At 40.8% G+C, this 19,710-nt stretch overlaps 1 long non-coding RNA gene across 1 annotated transcript in view; it reads left to right on the top strand.

Moving 5' to 3' along the window:
- The first annotated feature begins 6,774 nt into the window (after positions 1-6,774).
- LOC145722644 (uncharacterized) overlaps positions 6,775-19,710 on the top strand; it is a 32,271-nt gene continuing 19,335 nt past the window's right edge. The window contains exons 1-2 of the long non-coding RNA XR_014147045.1: positions 6,775-7,530; positions 11,174-11,249. This is a non-coding gene — a long non-coding RNA (uncharacterized LOC145722644). The remainder of the gene's footprint in view (positions 7,531-11,173; positions 11,250-19,710) is intronic.

Raw genomic sequence — 19,710 nt, forward strand, 5'->3', positions numbered from 1 at the left:
AGTGTTCATTTTCTTAGGTGTAATAAAGGCATTCTGTTGATGCAGTGAGATGTCCTCACTCTGAGGAGGTGCTTGCTGAAATATTTGGGGGCCAAGTATCATGATGTCTACAACTTCCAAATGTCTCTGAAAAGCACACAGCCACATACACAGATCCAGGTAAAGCAAATATGACAAAGCGTTAACAAGTATTGAATTGCGGTGGTGTGTATACAGGCTTAGTTGTACTATGCTTTCAACTTTTTCTCATGTTTGAAATTTTGTAATAAAATGCAGAACAGAGAAAAAAAAATATTCAGACGCCTTTTCCATTATTTGGATAAGTATTTCACTCGTATAGAAGATAAAAGGAGGATCAAGGAGGCCGCATATCAGTTGAAGGGGAAGGAATGCAGCCTTCCGTCAGGGACCAGATCCACATGGAGCCCGTGGTATAATTCACACCTGTTAAGTATTGACTAAAAGACCATAGACGGCGCCTGGGTGGCTCAGTCGGTTAAGGGTGTGACTTCTGCTCAGGTCGTGATCCCAGGGTCCTGGGATCGAGCCCTGCGTTCGGCTCCCTGCTCAGCTGGGAGTCCGCTTCTCCCTCTGACCCTCTCCCCTGCTTGTGCACGTGTGCTCTCTCTCTCTCAAAAATAAATAAATAAAACCTTAAAAAAAGAGAGAAAAGAAAAGACCATAGAAAGAGTTCCAGAAAGAGAGCACAGAAGGTAAACTAAAATAAAATATTAGCTTTAATCCGGGATTTGTTCTTTTTTTTTTTCCTCGAGGGAAATATATTTTTTATTTTTACCTCCAAAGTACATTTTTTGTCATTAAAAAAATTTTGCCAAAGAAAAGATACTTCAGTTTTCTCCTCCGTTTCCTCCTCCCTTTTTTCTTTATTGGGCAACCAGGTATCTCAAATGGACACAAGTCAATGAGAGTTGAGATAAGGAAGAGTTCCCCTCCCACCCCTGCTCTTGCTTTTCATTTTTCGACCTCCTGCATTTTTCTGGTCTTTTCTAGGACCAGTGGGGGAGGTAGGCAACTGGAAGGAAAGAGACAAAATCCTTTTATTTCTCTGGTACTGCCTATCCAGCTTTCTCTTGGTCAATAACGTTTTCTATGTGACATGCTTATATGTTTCTCTCTTATGGATTTTTTCTTAATGTTTTTGGCTCTCTGTTCAATTCCTGAGTATCTTTCAAATTACTAGCTTAGATTTTCATATATCTATCAATAAGTTTCCTACTGAACACATGCAGTTCTACAAATTTCTGAGAAGAGAATTTTATAGTTTTAACCTACATCTAAGTAAGTCACTTAAAAAAAACTAGTATTGTTCCCTTGTCCAACCTATCAAAACTTTCCAATATTCTAAGGAAATTACTCTTGAACTTGCATCTTCAAGAGACCCAAATCCAAACTATCAGGTATAATAGAATTGAGTGAGAAGCAGAATTCCTTTTCAAAGTATTGTATCCCTCCCAGGATTTATACAAGTCTCATTTATAATTGATTGACCCCTAACATTTTGCTTTACAATTTTATGTTGTGAAAAATAACCCTAAACCCTTCTACCACAGCGGAAATATGATTTCTGTTTATCCTTTGATGGAATATTTCCAGGCAATTTGTAGCAACCTGATGGACATAAAGGGAAGCAAAGCAAATCGGAGACTTTTCCACTATCATCTCTTCTGTACTGAGAAAAATGTCATTTTCAATGTACATTCACTTTCCTTGAAGTGCTCAGAACATCAAGTATTACTTTTAGCGAAGAAGGAAGCACCTGTTTGCTAATCTGAAGGAAACCAGGAAGAAAGACACATATTGTGACTATGCAAGTATTATTCTCAGCAGAACTAAGAAGTATGCAGAGATTACATATTCTTCTCTATCTCCCCCAAATATTTGAAGTCCTTCCTTCTTTCATTTCTTCCTTTATATGCTCAAGAAACATTTGAAAGCTTACTAAGTGTTGGAATTTGGGGAGAGGAGGTGGAGATGAAAACAATGAGAAATACAGTATTATTGTACCCATGGCCTCTGCCCTTAGGAATTTACCCTTAGTATAGAATTTACAGTGTACCTGTGGTCAAGGAAGGTTTTGAGGAGGAGATAGAATATAAACCGGGTCTTAAAGAATGATGAGAATTTGGAAAAGGCGTAGAGGGCACATAAGGAAATGATATTAAATGAGCAAAGTGATGGAGATAGGATTATTGGGTTTTTTTAAGAAATGAGATTTCTAAGTTGCCTGCTTAGAAGGAGGGGTTTGCACTAGAGAGGCGTGGCAGGTGTGATGGAAGCTTAGTTGTAAGTGGCTTGAACAACTGGTAAGGATTTCCACATAGAAATCAGTGGGTGTTAGAAATGTGAACAGGAATACATGAAAAATTCAGAGTTGGAAATTGTAAAAAAAAAAAAGTGATAAAGTCTTTACAGTGGATGTATCTGTTAAGAGAAAATACAGATCTGGGGCGCCTGGGTGGCTCAGTCGTTAAGCGTCTGCCTTTGGCTCAGGTCATGATCCCAGGGTCCTGGGATCGAGCCCCGCATCGGGCTCCCTACTCCATGGGAAGCCTGCTTCTCCCTCTCCCACTCCCCCTGCTTATGTTCCCGCTCTTGCTGTGTCTCTCTCTGTCAAATAAATAAATAAAATCTTTAAAAAAAAAAAAAAGAAAATACAGATCAGAAAAAGGAAGGGACATTTGGAGGACAAGGAAAGGAAAAGAGAAGTAGAGAGGAAGGGATGCGGGAAGAGCCCAAGAACATGGTATAGAAGTCAAGAAAGGAGAGACCCATTGGACTGGGTGGGGGTGACTCAGATTACACCTCAAAGAGATGGCTTATCTTCAGGAGAAGGTAAAGGCTGAAACCACCCTACAAAGAGCTAAGAGACTATGGAGGGAAAACAGCTGCTGGAGTATGTAGACTGTCCTTTCTAGGAGCTTACAGTTGAAGGAGAGAAACAGGGCAGTGGTTGGAGAGGGAGCAGAAGGTGGGCAGAGGTTAAAGAAGAGCTTTTATTACAGTAGAAGAAACTTGAGCATATTGTTGCACAAGGGAAAAGTGAGGAAATGATGGAGGAGTGAGATTCTGGAGGAGGCACAAAGGAACAGGGTAGAAGTCTAGCTTTGGGGGTAAGTCCACAAAATATGCCTTGTAGGTTTTTTTCTGAAGTACACTGGACAATATTGAGCAAGGAAGTGACATAATCCAATTCACATTTTGAGAATATGACTGACAGCCGTATGGAGGATGGATTGGAGCAGGACAAGATTTGATGTTTATCTTTAATACACACGGCCACCCGTGGGGTTGGAAATGCAGTCAATGAACTTTTCAGTGTGTGCCAGAGTGGTGAGCAGGTTGGGAGAATCGTAATTTGAACCCTGAAGCCCAAGAATCCCATTCCACTTTTCCTAAAGTCCAGAGTGCTATATGGAAGTGACTTATGGAAGTGCTAAGGTAGAGTGGTATCTAAGAGAGTGAACTGTGGCATCAAACGGCTTTGGATACAAACTTTACACCCACCATTTACCAACTATGTGTTCTGAATTGCCTCTCTGGGCCTCAAATTCCTTCTCTGGAAACTGTAGATAAAAACTGCCCACCTTGTTATATTTTTATGGGTACTAATGAACGAGGCTTAGTATCTCAACAATAATCATACAAGGACCCTCTTAATTGCTTTTCCACATTCTTTGAATGGGTGAACTATTAATTACCTAATGTTTTTTTCGTAATGTTTCACTTTTTAAAACTTAAATATATTCACTTAAAAAAGGAACAAATTTTTAAAAAGATAAGTGCAAAGGGTAGAGTGCTCCATGACTCCCCAGAGAAAGACAAGCAGAAAAAGGAGACCATAGAAGTACTGGATCAAGAGAGAGAGAAGGGTCTGGAGCTGGTGTGGCAGGTCCCAGGAGAACGAGGACAACAGCAGGAGGATAGCTCCAGAAATGAGGGGCAGCAGGACCCTGGGTACCTGGCAGCATAAGGCAATGAACGGTGTACGCAGGCTGGTGGTGGTGGCCGGGAATAGAACTGGTGCTGGAGATGGGCACTGGCTGGGGTGTAGACTCTTCGGCTGACAGAGCCTGACGGGTGAGGGCCTGTGGAGGGTGAGACTGCCTGGGAAACCCTGGCGACCCAGAGAGCAGAGGAGCCTGAGGAAGGCATGTGGTGAATACGAAGGTAAGAGCCAAAATGAAGGCAAAATGGTGGGCCTAGAGGACAGAGACTTGCGGGTATAGTGCAGGTGGGTCTTGACAAAAGAAATATTTATGTAAAAAAATTAAGTGAAGCCTAAGGTTGCAAGGAGCATAAGTTAATGTGGCGATTGTGCCACTTTTAGTTATATCCTGCTTGACCTGGATACGGGGAGGGTAAGGTAGGCAGCTCAGGACAGGAAGCCCGGAGATGGAAATGAGACTCTTTCCTGGGAATGGGCCTGGAGCGTGGCTCAGGGACGGTCCTGTGAGGAGAATTCCTCTTGTTTAATCTCTCATTTACTTCAGATACTTCTTAGAATGAGGCAGGACATGAAGAATAATATATAGTCAATCTATGGTGGCTTCAGAGAAGGTGACCCTGTTGCCATCAGGAAAAGACCAGCTGACAACAAAACAAAGAAGTCCTTAGAGTTCTGGAGCTACGAGAAAGTCAACCACTCACAGATTATGATGGAGATTTTTAATGTCCCTTGTTCATAACCACCTAAATTTCAGGGAATTTCTGTCAGAACTTCCAAATCCTATGGCTGCCTGTCACACCCTAGATACTTGCTAAGAGCTGCCTTCTCATCGTCTATGGCTGCTTGGTTAACCTCATTCCCAGGGCAACTTTACCCTGGTCAGGGGCCTCGATTTTCCTAATTAGAAGGCAAATTTATTTGTTCGTTTAGTGATTTTAAGAGTTCACATTTTATTGAGACACAGCACTTGTGTGACAATGTCTTGTCATGTGGGTTTACAAATCATTTTAGGATAAGAAAGGCATTAGGATGCTTTAAATTGCAAGTGTATTTTGATCACAGAAAGTACTGAGCAAAATGACTGCTGGGTAAATGCCAAAAAATTTCCAAAAGGACGTTGCCTCCCTCCTACTGTCCTAGCAGAATGCTGAGCACATGGGCTTTGGAGTTAAGTGGCCTGCGTTCAAATACTGGGTCAGGCACTTACTTCAGCTAGTTGTTGAGGGTCTGTGGCCTCGGTGCCTTCGTTTACAAATGAGGGGGGATAATTAAAGTACCTACCTTGAAGGGTTGTAGCCACGATCAAGTGTGATGGGGTCTGGCGTATCCTAAGTGTTCAGCGTGTATGAGTCGTTGCTCTTACTGATAGTGACCAATGTTAGTAGCGATATCAGAGAGAACACTGCCAAACCCAATTAAGGCTTTTGGAAATATCCTCCAGTATCTTTGGAGCTGCTTATCAGTCTTAAGACTATCACCATGAAATCTTTAAATGGGATTCAGCAAGTATTAGTCAAAAGCCACTTAGATTTTTACCTAATCTGTATTCAGATCCACTGGGGCTGGTTCCTCTTCAGAAATTCTTCCAAAGAGAGCTCTTTGTTTTGCTGGAGTGTCAGTTGCAGATTGCCTGGCTGGAGGATTCGTGTGTTCATTATCTGTGCGACATCACGTTATTAGTGGAGAAAACTCAGACTGCTTCCAGCTGCTTTGGGATTTTGCAGGAGGTAGTAAGACCAGTAGGTGTCATGGGTCTGGGCCCTTTCTCACACCTCCTTTGCTGTGAAATGATTGGATGCAGTATTTGTGGGAATTGGTTAAAGGATTTTTGACAGTTCGAATAATTTTTAGGAGGGCTGTAGAAATAGACTTAGAAATTTCAGTGGGGGGACAACACCTGCAACTGAGCCACAGAATCACATCAGCTTCCTGACCTTACAATCATTGCCCTATCTCTGCTTACACTTCAAAAAAAAAAAAAAAAAAAGGTCCACAGGAAGTCTGTTGACCTGTCTTGTTCCCATCTGAATCAAAGTCCTATAGTAGTGCCTTAGATTGGCACAGAAACCTAACTGTAAGGGAGGCTGGGGATTTGAGTCTGACTTCTTTGGGCCAGTGGAACTAAAAATGTGAGATAATTATTCTAAAGATAACAAATAGCCACCAAATGACACAGGCCTGATAGACTCTTCCACCTTCCCCTTTTATTGCACCTTCATGGGTTCCATGCAGCTCCTCCTCATGGAAGTCTTCCATAAATTGCCTGTTGCTGAAGGACTCTGCCTCGATGGCCTGGACTAGATTGGGTTACCACCCAGTAAGGTCATAAGGAGGCCATGTCTGTTCTGTTCAGCGCTGTAGGCTTCGTATCTAGCACGATGTGCTTGGCCCTCAGTCATTGCTCAATAAGTTTGTTGAATGAATATAAAGCTATTTCTTCTCTTCTGGAAATCTACCCTAATACGTCTGCAACTATCCGTTCAGCCCTAATTTATAATTAGGACGTATGAAATGCTGTCATTTTTGTAAATAAAATATATTTTGGAGCTGTATTTTGTCTCAGTATGATGCTAAATCACACACATGGAATTCTGTTCTATGACAAGGGACTAAACTATATAGTTCAGCCCAGCTGCTCAGAGCAGGCAATATGCTGGCCATTCTGCTATACCATTTGCTCTGTATTTCAGATTTCATGTGTGAAAACCCCCTCAAGCAATAATAAAGCCCTCTTAACCTCACTGATTTTATGAGGCTAAGGTCATTCGATCAGAGTCAAAGAAACCAGCCAAAATTGACAATGTCACAGATACCATCAGTAATGCCACTTACATTGATTAGGTTTGCTTTACAGTCAGAAAAACACTTTTATATATATTACGCCATTGATCCTCAGAACAATTCCGCGCATAAATCAGGGCATGTATGACTTCATCTTGCAGATGAGGAACCTGTAGCTCCGTGAGGTAAAGTGACTTGCTGGGGTCTTTAACAGTGACCAGTGGAAAAGGTCAGGGCAGTGGTCTAGCCTTCCAACTCTGTCCAGGGCATTTGCCCTGTTGCCATGCGGCTAGAGGGCCACTGAGACACAGGATATGTCCATTCTAGAAAGAGACGAGCAGGGAGCCCTCTACCCCCAGAGGAGAATGTCCATCTTGGTTCGGCCAGTTCAGAATCACAGAACAGACAGTGTGGAAGCTTGAGGCAGCACTGTAGCCAACTGACCCGTTCCCTTGACTCAACATGCACTTGCAGAGGAGCATCTTGTTGGGAATCTGAAGCCGGAGCAGGGCCCACTGGTGAGCTTGCGCCCTGTGTCTCCGAGGAGCTTTTTACCCACATGGAACGGAGCCTGAGTACAGCCTGCAAGGGCCAGGAAGAACGCTCCTGTGTGACTCAGAGACCCAGTTCTGCAAACATCTGCTTCCTAGAAAGCCAGGCCCTGTGCTAGCCGCCATGGCAGAACGAGATGAAGAGAACCGGTCCGCTTCCCACGGTGTGTGCGTGTGGATGGGGGCCGCAGGCATGGTGCTGGTCTAACATGGGTTTCACCTTCTTCATTTGTAAGTGTGGCAGCTAATACTACATTCTGAAGGAGCAATCTTCAGAGCTAGGCTTCTCGGAATTCTTTTGTGGTGGGTACTGTTTGATTTGCGTGTGCCCGTGAACCAAGGACACGGGGAAGTTTTGAGATGACGAGAATATACTGCCGGCGTTCCACAGTGGTATTCTTGGTTTTCTCACTTTTATTTCATGGCTAATCTTCTGTTCTGGACATGAAATGTTAGCTATATTGACGATTTATTTATATACCATGATTACATTAAGAGATTCTCTGGGCTCTTTTAAGGCAGCATATGTAATAGGTAAAATGCTGGCATGGGAGAGAATCGTCCTGTGGTATAAATCACGTTGACTTTATTCCTGAAGACAAACACTGTCACCCAAATTTAAGGTTCAGAGAAATCTGAGAAACACTCGATATTCTTTGGCATAAATCTCCAAGTCAAATGACTGTCACGGATCATTAAGTTAGTAGCTCAAGGTTATTAGGTGCAATTAAGTGAAGAAGAGATTTACAATTGGACCACTGACTCAATGTTTGCTGTAACCAAATTGATCAGATACAAATGATCTCCCAGACCTCAGCCTCTTTGCCCCTCCAACCTGCTGTTCCTTGCTCTTGCTCTCAGACGCCTACCCCACCCTTGCTAGCATTTTTAACACATTTTGAGGACCTGATCTCTACTTTATCCTTCGGACATGAGTTTTGTTATTTTCCCTCTGGCTCCACTTATTTGCTTCCTTCCTCTCTATCCTGATCCTTAGGGACCTGCCATGTAGGCCTGGACATAAATTACGAGTGTTCTGTCAGGATTAAAATAAACTGAATATAAAACATGTTTTCTCACTCATATGTAGCTTTTAAATTAAAGCTTATTTTAAAGTAATGGCAAATGATACTATATTATTGCTATGATTCTACCTCTAACTCAAAGGCAAGGGCATAGGGTACACAGTAGCAATTAGTCTCTGAAGCCAACCTGGATTTGCAAGTAAGTCACATCTATGTTTCTTGGCTGTGTAACTTTGGGAAAGCCACTTAATTTCTCTGCTTAGTCTCCTCATCTGTAAAATAGGAATGATGATGATACAACTGCTTTGCAGGGTTGCATTAGAAAGTATTAACTATGTTTTTATTGGCATAGAGCTGACACACAATGTTACATTAGTTTCAGGTGTATAGCATAGTGATTCAACGAGTCTACACATGATGCTATGCTCCCCACAAATGTAGCTGCTGTCTGTCACCGTACGACACTATTACAAGAAGTATTACCTATTTTTATTGCATTTTTATTGTTGTGTTCATTACATTAAAATTTATTGAGAGTTTTTTATGTGCCAGGCACTGTAGGTGTTGAGGATAAAATGATCACAAGATGCCATTCCTTCTCTCCAAGTACTCACTTCTAGTCGGGGAAACAGCCAAACAAAAAGATAACAATACCTGGTGTGATTTGTGTGTGCCAGGAGTAAGCCAAGGTGCTTGAGAGCACACAGAAGGTTAACCTAACCCAGGCCTTGGGAATCTGAGGAGGCTTCTTTGAGGAAGTGACATGACATTGAGTCCTGAAAGATGAGAAGGAGCGAGCCAGGCAAAGAGTGGAGATCACATCTTAAGCAAAGAGAACAACATGTGGGGAGGTTTGGAGGCAGAATAGGTTACACTTGGGGGAACAGCAAGTGGTTCAGAGAAGTAAGTGTGGTGAGGCCTAAACTAAAAGATCTGTAAAGCTGAGGCTGTGAAGGAAGGAGCCCAACTGAGGGCATCGGGATACAGAAAGACCGGGCAGGAATCGGGGTTTCTGGAGAGAGGGGAGTTCTGAGAAGTGGTCAGTCAGTGTGCATAAGATCCAGCAAGAGGTAAGAGATGGGAAACCCAGCAGAAAAGTGAAATGGATAAAATGGGGAGATTTATATAGGAAAGCTAGTGGTGTCAATTTGATATGGTATCATGTGGAAGAGACCCACGAAGAAAGCGCCCCAGTGAGAACTGTGTCAGAGATGTGGAGAGTGGAAATGGCCCAAGCACAGCCGAGGGGTCAGCCGTGGATCTGTGGCCATTAGTTAATGGAATGAGAGCAACAGAGCAGAAGCCGCAGGACAGCCGATATGAGTCACTCCAGTGAGAGGTGAACTAGCTCTTTAACTGTTCCTGAGAACAGGATGGTCACCAGGTTATGAGGTAGGGTTTGAACTTGCTCTGGGAAGGTGGAGGCTGGTGTCAAATTGCTCAAACACTAGTAGACTGAAACATTCTTATCCCTGAAAGACTAATAAGTTATCCCTTTCCAAACTAATATTCTTCAAATATTTGTTCAAAATATCTTTGTGGGGAAGGTTGACTTCTTCATGTGAGGAAGGGAGAATAGTTTTACTGCAATTGTCGCAGCTCTTCACCTGGGGTTGTGCAGTCCATTCCCAACACTGCCCTTGTCAAGACCGCTCTTTCTTCTCTTCCTTAGATGGCAGTAAGTTGAAAATGTTGCTTGTGGTCTCATCCTATTTTCCATCTCAAAGGTTTTAACACTATCCCTCCTAACTCCATACAGTGATCTCCTGGATGGAAGTTGCAGAAAATATGATTTCCCCCATCATGTGACATGTCCAGTGATGTTTTAGCTAGGGGGACATTAAAATATTTAGTAATCACTACTGCACATATGCATACCACAGACCAATCAGAATGGTGACTGTCTTAGCACAGAGCAAAGCCTGGATGCCCACTGGGCCAGACATTAAACCTTTTGCTTCTGGTTGGTGAGGAAGTCCAGAGTGGCGTGAGGTGGGATGGACAATTTCTGGAAGTTGCAAGGAAGAAACCAGGGAGACCAGGATGGTGGTCTAGAGATGTGCGGGCTCAGGGAAACTATATAGAAATCTTTCAACATTTTAGCAACTGGAACAACTATAATGTGCACACCTGTGAACTATCAGCCCTGATAACACACATCAAAACTTTGTGACCTAGAAAACTCTTTAGCTCTCCTAGTTTTGAGCCTAGCTCTGGGCTTCAGTGGTGATAGGAGATGTGCAGGGGCAGAAAGGCAGATAGATAGTCCCCATGTGGAATGTTGCATTTATGCTTGAGAAGGAAAACACAGACCCACAAACACCTATATGTGCACATGTGTGCCTATGTGTGTGTTTACACTAATTACCAGAGAACTGAAAATCACCTTCTTCTGCATCTTTCCATTCCCTTTTACCTACAAGATCAAGAAGGAGACGTCTTGGGCCCCAAATTCAGTTGACTGTGAAAGCAGATCTAAGTGTGGCTCAAGCTGTTGAGTAAGTGGTAGAGAGGTGGAAATGATCCAAGGGTAGCCAAAGTCCTGTTGCAATTGTCTCAGATTGGTGGTGAGCCAAGGTTTAAAATATGTCATCATTCTCTCTTTTTTGAAACCGTGTGCCTGGTTGTGGAGTTATAAAAAGGAATGGTAGCCTTCATCCTGAAATCAGAGGTTGCTATGCAATTCACTAGGGAAGCCCCACCAGGAGTATTGATCTGATCATACCTCTGGCCACCCATTTGGGTTGACTTTTTCTCCAAAGCCTTCTAGATACACAATTGTTTCAAGAATGAGAGATACAATACATGCTGTGAAAGTATTTTGACAGTTACTATTTATATTCTTGCAGTTCAATTTCACTGGATATTTATTCAACTTTCTCCATGGGTTGCAAGTACTTTTCCATAGGCAAGAAGGCTTAAGTGGTGAGTATCATCATTACAGTTGTTATCATCATCATGCTGATGCAAACATAGAGTCTGTTCTCCCACAGTGTGTTTTTCTTTAATACTAATTTATACATATGTGTTAAAAACTAAACTGAGGCATATTAAAGATTTTAAGCATATATTTGAGCACCACTCAATTTGAATCAGGCAGCGTCAAACTGGATATAGTCAGGAGTGTGCCATAGACAGAAGCTAGGGGAAAGACTTCTAGAGTGAAGAGGTAGAAGCAAAGCAAGAAAATTATTTGGCTGTAGCTTAAGCATTTGTATCTGGGAAAGCATCATTGGTTGTTTGTGATTGGTTGTCCTTAGGTTTCCATTTCTTAACCTTGAGGCATTTACAGGTTTAGGTTTCGAATTGCCCACATAGGCTGCTGAGGTATTAGAATCCCCTCAGTCTCATGGCCACCTGTTTAATTAATTTAATATATATGATTTGTAAATTAGAGAATGAGGTCAGTGTATTAGGGAAGTTGTGTGAAGGCTGCTGTTGGATTTCATTTGTCAATTTTGGTGAAACTGATTTCTGTGGAAGTGCCTGTCTTCAGGGACTTGATTTCAAAAGGCAAAGTAAGCACGACTCCAGTGTAAAGGGCCACTGAGGTTGGAATGACTGAGATTCTTCAGCAAATGCCCATGGAAATTTAGCCATATTAATATAATTTCCTATTAGGATTTTTTTTAAGGATTTTATTTATTTATTTGCTAGAGAGAGAGAGAGAGAGCACAGCAGGCGGAGCAGCAGAGGGAGAGGGAGAAGCAGGCTTCCTGCTGAGCAGGGAGCCCAATGCGGGACTCAATCCCAGGACCCTGGGATCATGACCTGAGCCGAAGGCAGACGCTTAACCGACCAAGCCACCCAGACATCCCTCCTATTAGGATTTTAATTGGTTTTGTTTCGGGCGTTGATTTCAAAGTTGCATTGGTTTTGACTACTCTGCCCTTAATGCTATTTTTCCCCTATAGACTCTGTTATTTTTAGTGTGCAATTTTTGCAAATGCAAAGTTTTTCAGGAACACGTAGAGGTGCTATTGTAAATGCCTATATTTGTCACTTGAACAAAAAAGATGAAAATAAAAACCGAGAGTGTTCGGGGATCTTTCACAACATTGGCCTTCATTGATTTGAGTCCATATATCTGCTTAATTTGATTTGTTTATAAATCCTAGTAAAATTATGGGGTGTCGACTACTTCATCAATATCTGTTTACATACTTGGGGTGTCTATTGAAAAAACACACAGTACTAATTTGCATCAATGGCTACAATCTTTTATTGACCTTGACTACCTTCTAGATGGCCAGTATGCTAAATGCATCGCAGGATCATCTCATTCGTTCTCACAATAGACTTAGGAGGTTGATACTATTACTCCCATTTTATCGGTGAGAAAAGTAAATGTTAAGAAGATTAAGTAATTAACTCTGGGAACACATCTGTATTTATGTATGTATTCAAGACTGCTCCGAGGTAAGAGAGCAGGATTATTTAACTCAAGATGGGGTCAAACATGGCAGTGATTACAGTTTTCCTCCAATGAAATAATGTCCTTACAAAACCCGTCTTTTACTGTTCTTTCTAAGTGAATGCTTCCTCCCCTTTGGGCACAAATGCAATTGCTAACACTAGTAAGAGTCTGCTTGACTTTGCTTACCTTTCTAACCTGCAGGAAAGCTATCTTTTCTTAGAACTTTTAAGTACTTCGAGGTTGATTGGACTTCAAACTTGTAACGCTATTTTCTGTTACCTTAGGCACTCTGCTCATAAAACAAAATTTTTAAAGATTTATTTATTTGAGAGAGAGAGAGAGAAAGTGAGTAGGGGGAGATGCAGAGGGGGAGGGAGAGGGAGAAAGAGAGAATCTCAAGCAGACTCCATGATGAGTGCGGAGCCCCACGTGGGGCTCAATCCCACGATCCTGAGATCATGACCTGAGCCGAAACCAAGACTTGGATGCGTAAGTGACTGAGCCACCCCGGCGCCCCCCACAAAACAAATTATAAAGCACTGCATGGAGAAAACCATTTTTCCAAAGCCGCATTTCACTGTGAGTTTCAAATTTACATCTGCCACTGGTCCATGTGGGAAAGGAACTTTGCCCTTCCAAGTTTGTTCCCTGGTTTACAATGTGAATGAATACAACTCAGATTATCCAATCCCTTGCGGGAGGAAAATGGGTCCACTGGGCCAAATTAAGTTGATAATAGTTGCCCTCCTTACCCAACAGGTGCCTTTATACCTTCCAGTTCTTGGCATTTGTCCATCTGTACCATGTTTAACTAGAGATAAGTATACACAGCATTGGTACTGACTTTTGGAATCATTTTTTGGAACTTGATAGTGTACATATTCTTAATATGTGTGAGGCTAAGGCAAGCGCAGTCTTTTTGTATTGGACTCATATAGTCAGATTGACCTGCAGATAGATTTCTGATCTATTTCTGCTATGGTCTAGATTCTGTTCTCCCCTACCTTCTGTCCACGGGTTATTGCCAGCCAGAGCAGAGAACAAACAACATCTCCCCCAGAACCAGGGGCCCCAGTCCTGTCCTTAGAGAATACAGACTGGCCTTTCCTTCCTCAGTATCTTCTAGACCTGAAGACTGATTTGCTCTTCTTCGTTTTAGCAGAGCTTCTGGCCTTCATCCTTTATCTGCTTAACTCTGTATTTGCTCAGTGAGTGAACATACGACCAGCACATACTACCAGCTCAGCTCCGTCTCCCAGCTCTTCCCGTGAAGTGAATCAAGGGGCATGATTTTTAGCCACGTAAGAGAAATCTTTTAATAAAATATTTCTACAAAATCAAATTTAAATTAATCTACCATCTACCACATATTATTCTGCCTTATTGTGGGTAGAGTGCATTCATATTTCAAGGTAGATGAATCATAAGATAATTTAAAACAGTTTAGCCATGAAAATCCCTGCAGCGTGTGCAGAACTAAGATTAAATTTAAGGTAATAATAATTCCCTGTCAGGAGAAAATGAATATATTCATCAAGGTACTTATTTGAAAAGTAATTGAGTTACCAATTCTATTCACATTACCATCTGAGCATTGTAAAACTAAATTTAAAACTATGGGATTGTAATATGGTTTTTTGCAAAATCTATTTTGTCAGACTTGAATATGAGCCTCTGCATCTAAAATAAGTTATTTTTTCAAAAGCAGGAAAGCAGTAAATTATATTTATGGGAACATAATACCATTTTTGTTGTTATTAAATAGAGGTCCTACAACTTGTCATAAAATTTTAACTAGAAAATTCTGGGAATGCGTTTTTTTCAATATTTATTTCCAAACAAACTCAGGAACATAAGTTTCTTGAACCACAGATCTAGATATGCAAAAATTGTATTTTTTTTTCCTACAACTGATTTACTTGAACGGACTGAACTATCTTGAGCCTCAAATCCACCCAATTTAGAAATTCAGGAGTCAAAGCATGGTTTTCTTAGAGAATTTTGGGGTTCTGCCTTTCTTGTTCAGGGTTTATTTTCTTTTCTTTTCTTTTTTTTTTTTTTAAAGATTTTATTTATTTATTTGAGACAGAATGAGAGAGAGAGAGAGAGCTCATGAGAGGGGGGAGGGTCAGAGGGAGAAGCAGGCTCCCCGGCGAGCAGGGAGCCCGATGCGGGACTCGATCCCGGGACTCCAGGACCATGACCTGAGCCGAAGGCAGTCGCTTAACCGACTGAGCCACCCAGGCGCCCCCAGGGTTTATTTTCTATCTGTGATGGGGATGGGGCTTTATGGTACACACAGATTGGGGAGGTTAGAGATAGCAATCTTGTCTTCGGTCGGCATTCATCCTTACTGTCACTCCTTTCTCATAAAAATAAGGTTGTTCATCTGGGTTAGCTATGCCAGACGTCATGCTCCTGAGTATATAGGGCCATAAAAATGTAGTGACACTCTCTTTGTTGCAGCACGTCAGAGAATCTAAGAGCCTTGGTCTATTGGAATAGAAGAAGTGAGAGTCTGGAAGAAAACCAAGTTTAGGATTCCCACAGAGAGAACTCACTGTTTGTTGGATGAATGAACAACTGAATAACGAACGAATGAATGAATGAATGAATGAATGAATACATAAGTGAATGTTTTCATTGGTACACTTTTGAGGCCTTGGAGGCTGTTTGTCCCCCTTTCCACATAACAGAACTGCTCTAAGTCAATTGCTTTTTCTCTCCTCAGCTGTCAGAGGACTTGTTGCTTGTCTTGTATGCCACAACTTTTATCTGTGCTGTCCTTGCCGTTGGTCTCCTTCACTCTTCCTGGCTTTCTCCTCTTTGGTATTTCCTCTGGCTCTTGTCTTTTTTCCCATGTCTCCGCTTTCCTGGGAAAAGGTTAGTATTTCATTGCCATCTTCAGCCCGGGCAATCATGTGCTCCTGGCCCCAGCATAAGGTACCCAGTTGTGTTCTTTGGCTCCTCCTGACTCTGCATCTGCTGCTTCAGGGCTGGAGAGGCCTGTCACTGTAACTGCTCCAGGCCCAGGGCTCGAGAGGAGGATTGCCAGGAAACAGATATTGTACTCACTGTCCTGGACTGACTACGTCAAGCGAAGTCAGCCTCAGTGTGTAGGTCTGCTGTTGGCATGCCTGCAGGTTGTTTGGACACAAACCTACAGGAATGAGGTGGAGAAAAGAAAGAAACCAAAGAAAAGCAGCACCAAAAAAATGTTTGACATTATCTATCCATCAAGCGGTCCAGTTTAACTGTAGTAGGAGACCATGCCAACCACTGATCTGTGTCCTAAGCATGCAGAGGGCACTAGACTTTTGTCTCAGTGTTTAGCTCATAACCGAATGAATTTGTAGATGTTGGTATCCGTGCTCCTTCTTCATCAGTGAAAGGAGACACACAATGTAAGTCACGGCGCAGTCTGATGAAGTTCACCCAACTTCTCAAAATCATGCTTCAACAGAGACAGGATTATTGCTTAAAAAAATTACTTTCAGATAATCAAATCTCAAAGTCATGCCTTCGGTTAGAAGAAAATTTTAATTACTATAAAGCATTAATTAAATATAGACCATAGTTTAATTATGGGTTTTTAATTCCCTGAAAGCCTTTCTTATCAGAAATAATTTTCATGGATGCTATTTATATATTAAAATAGATATTTTTGAGGGAGTAGAAAGAAAGTGAAAGAAATTGAGCAGGCCAAGATGTTTTCTGACCCCCTCAAGCTCTGTTATTAGGCCTGTGGCTCTAAAAGAGCATTTTACAAAATAGGCACCATGGGATGCTAATGTGTGGTGCTGGGGTAGGGGCAGGTAGACAGGTGGATGATGGGGGAGTTTTCTGTGGAATAATAGGTCAGGAAAGCAGCAGCCTAGAGAGAGCTGAGTGGCTTAATTTTGTATTTTTATTTTTTGCAAGAGACTTTAGTAAGAGACCCTTTAGCAACATGCTAATAACGCAGTATAAATCTCCAAGAGAGGGGCACCTGGTGGCTCAGTTTGTTAAGCATCTGACTTTGGCTAAGGTGATGATCTCAGGGTCCTAGGATCAAGCCCCATATCAGGCTCCCAACTCAGTGGGGAATCTGCTTGTCCCTCCCCTCTCCCTCTGCCCCTCCCCCCTGCTTGTGCTCTCTTTGTCTCTCTCTCAAATAAATCAATAAAATATTTTTAAAAATTTTTAAAAATAAAAATAAATAAAAAATAAAAATCAACAGGATTTAATGGAAATCAATCTTATTTAATTTCTTATTATTGTTCAAGCAAGTAAAAGTTTATTTAGATAGATTGAGGGAAAGTCTATTGCAATGTTATATAGTAATCACAAAATTATCTTAAAGAGTTCTTAGGAACTCTTTCTCCAATTTGAGTTCTTTATTACAATAGGAAGGTGTCATCAGGAAAAGTTTCTCAGAAGCAATATTTTAGCATCCATTTATTTCTCTCAACTCTTCTTACTTACAAATATGGGCTTTCAGATTATCTTTGTCTAGCACATTTTAAAAAAGATTTGTCTTACGTGGACTTAAATTTTAAGTGGCATTTTCCTGGACTCTCATTATGCCATTCCAATGACCAGCTGATTATAGAGTCCAAATAGGAACTTAAATTCATCATTTGTTCCTTTTTAAAAAATTTATTTACATCAGCGGTAGCACTCTCCAAATCAACTAATCCTTTTACCATTGCTTCTCCATTTCTGAATTTTGAATTTCAATTCATTTTCTCATTGTCTGGGTAGGGAAGAGGATGTGGGAGTTTGGGAAAGAGAACAAAATATAAAATTGTCATCCACCACTTCACTCCTTAGGATGTGATCCTGGACCAGCAGCAATGGGATCGCTTGGGAGCTTGTTAGAAATGTAGAATTTCATGTCCCATCCCAGACCTACTAAATCAGAATCTGCATATTAACAAGATTCCTAGGAAATTCACATGCACATTAAAGTTTAAGAAGAACTGGTAGAGGACATGAGTTCTCAAAGTGGGCAGCATATTGCAATCAACTTCGGAGTTATAAAAGATACTGATGTCTAGCTCCTTGTGGAGATTCTGATTCGTTTGGTATAGAGTCTGGCCTCGGTGTCAGGATTTTTAAAATTTTAATTCCACTATAATTAACATACAGTGTTTTATTGGTTTCAGGTGTCCAGTATAATGATTCATCAATTCTATACATTACTTAGTGTTCTTCAAGATAAGTGTACTTCCCTTTATCTATTTCATCCATCCCCCCATCCACCTACCCTCTGGTAACCATCAGTTTATTCTCTATAATTAAAAGTCTGGTCTTTGGTTTATCTCTTTTTTTCATGGTTCCTTTGTTCTGTTTCTTAAATTCCAAATATAAGTGAAATCAAATAGTATTTGTCTTTCTCTGACTGACTTATTTCACTTAGCATTATACCCTCTAGATCCATACATGTGGTTGCAAACGCCAAGATTTCATTCTTTTTTATGGCTGAGTAATATTCCATTGTATATGTATATATAGCACTTCTTTATCCATTCATCTGTCAATGGACACTTCAGTTGCATCCACAATTTGGCAATTGTAAATAATGCTGCCATAAACATAAAGGTAAATATATCTTTTTGAATTAGTATTTTTGTATTCTTGAGTAAATACTCAGTAGTGGGATTAATAGATCATATGGTAATCCTATTTTCAATTTTTTGAGGCATCTCCATACTCTTTTCCAAGGTGGCTGCACTGATTTGCATTCCCACCAACAGTGCAAGAGGGTTCCTTTTTCTCCACAGTCTCACCAACACTTGTTGTTTCTTGTGGTTTTGATTTTAGCCATTCTGACAGGTGTGAGGTAATATCTCATGGTAATTTTGATTTGCATTTCCCTAAAGATGAGTGATGTTGGGCATCTTTTCATATGTCTGTTGACTGTCTGCATATCCTCTTTGGAGAAGTGTCTCTTCAATGTCTTCTGCCCATTTTTTTAATTGGATTATTTGTTTTTTGGTTTTGAGTTGTAGAAGTTCTTTATATATTTTAGATACTAACCCTTTATCACATGTGTCATTTACAAATATCTTCTCCCATTCCATAGGTTGCCTTTTAGTTTTGCTGATGATTTCCTTACTGCAAAGAAGCTTTATATTTCGATATAGTCCCAATAGTTTATTTTTGCTTTTGTTTCCCTTGCTCAGGAGACATATGTAGAAAAATGTTGCTGTGGCCAACGTCAGAGAAATTACTGCCTGTGCTCTCTTCAAGGATTTTTATGGTTTCAGCTCTCACATTTAGGTCCTTAATCCATTTTGAATCAATTTTTGTGTATGGTGTAACAAAGTGGTCCAATTTCATTCTTTTGTATGTAGCTGTCCAGTTTTCCCAAAACTACTTGTTGAAAAGATTATCTTTTTCCCAATGCATATTTTTTCCTGCTTTGTCAAAGATTAATTGACCATATAATTGTGAGTTTATTTCTGGGCTCTCTATTCTGTTCTAATGATCTATGTGTTTATTTTTGCACCAGTACCATATTGTTCTGATTACTACAGCTTTGTAGTATATCTTGAAATCTCATATTGCTATACCTCCAGTTGTGATCTTTTTCAAGACTGCTTTGGCTATTAGGAGTCCTTTGTGGTTCCATAAAAATTTTAAGATTATTTGTTCTAATTATGTGAAAAATGCTATTGGCATTTTGATAAGGATTCCATTCAGTCGTAGATTACTTGGAGTAGTATGGACATTTTAACAATATTTGTTCTTCCAACCCATGAGCATGGAATATCTTTCCATTTGTTGTGTCATCTTAAATTTCTTTCATCAGTGTTTTATAATTTTCAGAGTATAGGTCTTTCACCTCCTTGGTTAAGTTTATTCTTAGGTATTTTATTAATTTTGGTACAATTGTAAATGGAACTGTTTTCTCTTTTTACTACTTCGTTATTTGTGTATAGGAATGCAATGGATTTCTGCACAATGATTTTGTATCCTGCAACT

The sequence above is a fragment of the Leptonychotes weddellii genome, chromosome 7, assembly GCF_054177405.1.
Source record: "Leptonychotes weddellii isolate Sample4059 chromosome 7, ASM5417740v2, whole genome shotgun sequence".
Lineage (NCBI taxonomy): Eukaryota > Metazoa > Chordata > Mammalia > Carnivora > Phocidae > Leptonychotes > Leptonychotes weddellii.